At 39.4% G+C, this 2,617-nt stretch overlaps 1 long non-coding RNA gene across 1 annotated transcript; it reads right to left on the bottom strand.

Moving 5' to 3' along the window:
• Window positions 1-1,143: 1,143 nt before the first annotated feature.
• LOC123965399 lies at window positions 1,144-2,584 on the bottom strand. Its single transcript, XR_006823695.1, has 5 exons — window positions 2,291-2,584; window positions 1,997-2,044; window positions 1,881-1,907; window positions 1,364-1,436; window positions 1,144-1,279 (listed from the first exon to the last, which is right to left on the bottom strand). It is a non-coding gene; the product is annotated as an uncharacterized LOC123965399 (long non-coding RNA).
• Window positions 2,585-2,617: the final 33 nt, after the last annotated feature.

Here is a 2,617-nt window from a genome sequence, read left to right as displayed (position 1 = left end):
TTTTTTCATTTAGCCTTTTATCCAAAGCAACTTACAAATATTAATGTATTCAGGCACCCCGTGTCAGTGTCTATACCTGTCTGTGTCTCTGTGTCTAATAAAATTGTAAAATAATAAAAACAAATCTGTAGTCTATAAGTGGAGATGGGAGATGTTGGATGCTGTGGCTTTGTGGAGTCTGATAGCTTTGATTCTAAGCTCTTTGTCATGAGTTGTAGTTTTTCCCTGTGGGTTTGAGTTTTTGCCATTTGTTTCTGGTGTCCTTCTGTTTACCTGTTCTTCTCGTTTCCTTGTCCTTGGTGTTTATGTCTTGTCTGGTATTCTAGCTCATTGTCCTGCGTTGATTTGATATGGCTTTGGTTTGAAGTTTGGTTGTCTAGTTGTTGTTTCTTAGTCACTGCCTTAACTCTTGTTCCTGCGTTTTAGTTCTTTGTGCTTGTTCCCAGTCCTGTACCCTAGTTCATGTTAAGTGTTCACTCTGGTCTATTTTGTGTCTGTTACCCCAGTGATCCCTCTGCATGTCTGTCTTTGTTTTCCCCTGCTCTCTCTCTGCCTGCCTGCCTGTCCTTCGTTAACCCTGATCTCTGTCACCTGTGTTGCTCCCGCTGCGCTCGTTACTCCCTGTGTGTATATATACCTGGTGTTGTCATTGCTTTCTAGTTGTGCTGTCTCCCGGAGTTGCTGTGAGGTCTCCTGTTGTCTGCCTGCTTGTCGTGTCTCCCTGTTACCCTGCTCCATTTGGACCTTTGTTTGAACTACCTTAGTTTATGGACTCTATATTCAGCCACTCACCTGTAAGTGTGAGCGCTTTTGGTCATAGTAAAACCCTTCACTGAACTATACCTCTGCCTTGCGTCCTGCGTTTGGGTCCTCCAACCTGCCTCACCCACACCAAACCGTAACACTCTTTGAGTCTGTGGCTGAAACTGCTCGTGAGCTGCCTCAGCTCAGCATAGAGAGCCTGTGCGCAAAGGCGTTATTTTTACAATTAACCATGTAATTGGCACTACAAATTAAATTAAAACAATAAGCGGATACTGAAAGGATTTTCAATTCAGTGTTAAATCTTTGTGAAGAGGCCATTTTTGCCTGAAACTGCATTCACCATCAAAACTACAGGAAAGATACAAGGAGCAGAGTGGATTTGTTTTTCAAATTTATTTATTAAAACAGTTAAAACAAAAAACAAATTTCAAAACTGAAAAATGCAGATCTGCACTATATAAATAAAAAAACATCAGTCTCCTTCCATGGGGTCATACTCATCGTCTGCAAAATACTGGAGAGAGAAAAAAATTATAACAACTGCAAGTATGTGAGTTTAAATGATTTTTAGTATACATTACGTTCTCATCGCCCTCACTTAATTCAGGAGGAGGCGGTGGCGGCACAGGCTGGTGGTGTTCCTCATCCTAGGTCACCCGAAAGTCACTTTCCTGCAAAATGGCACAACCCAACAGTTGTTAAACCTGACTGAATAATCAGAATTCATTGAATCAATATACTTAGATGCCCCCAACTCCAAAATTCAAGCCAGTTAAATAGCATTCAGTGTCCTGTTTGACATAATTCCACTCCAGTATTTCAATTCAAACTATTCATTGAAACATCAGTGTGGAATTATTTAAACAACAATGCTGACAGCTATAGAAGTAGTTTGAATGACGAAACTGTTTTCAGTCATGGTGTCAATAATTTTAATAATGTAATATTTTGCAACATATGAAATCCTGGCATGGTTGCTGTGCTGAAACTGTAAAAGCAAAAGTGTAAAAGTTCCTTTCATCTCATCTTAAGCACAAAGTCATTAAATTAAAGAACTCCCAGTGCACGATGGGACATGGACAGGCATCATTTATAGACAAGAATACACAACTTACTGTCCGCGACAGCCATACGGTCGATGCCTGTGGGGAAAAACAGCATTATAAAACATCCAATGACATGGGAATAATTTATGCATGGTGTAAAAATTTTTTTTTTTATGTATACTTACTGGACTGAAGTCGCTGCCTTCTTCCACTCCACTTGAGTCAGCCATTATCTGAAAAAGACACTCTGCTAAAGACAACTTGCAGAAAGGAAAGGCAATGCATAGCATAGTATGCCGTTACAAGCTGCGACTCACAGAATCAAATCTTTTTTTGCAATTGCAAAACAGTTTTACAAGAATTTTTGAATTAATGTGCCTTTTACTGTCTAATGTGTGTGATGCCAAGCCCATTTCATGCAGTTGTATGTTCCTCTAGATTTGAATGAAACTTTCAGGAAATGTTTCAGGCACACTTACCAGGTGAAGAAGTCAAGCGCTGAGAGAGAACTGAACGTCTGCAGGTGATCACAGTGAAATCTTTCTGCTGGATCGACTACAGAGATTAGCAGTAACTGTTGCTATCTTTGTTTTCATATTTATGTTGCAGGTTACCAACCTACTATACACATAGTATATGTGTACTATGTGTGTATAGTACTATATACAGTAGGGGAAAAAAGTATTTGACCCCTTGCTGATTTTGCAGGTTTGCCCACTTACAAAGAATGCAACAATCTACAATTTTAATCATATGTACATTCTAACAGTGAAAGACAGAATCCCAAAGAAAATTCCAGAAAATCA

This window comes from Micropterus dolomieu, unplaced genomic scaffold, assembly GCF_021292245.1.
Source record: "Micropterus dolomieu isolate WLL.071019.BEF.003 ecotype Adirondacks unplaced genomic scaffold, ASM2129224v1 contig_9624, whole genome shotgun sequence".
Classification (NCBI taxonomy): Eukaryota; Metazoa; Chordata; class Actinopteri; order Centrarchiformes; family Centrarchidae; genus Micropterus; species Micropterus dolomieu.
The sequence above is the reverse complement of the archived record's forward strand: the minus strand, read 5'-3'. Positions and strand labels throughout refer to the sequence as shown.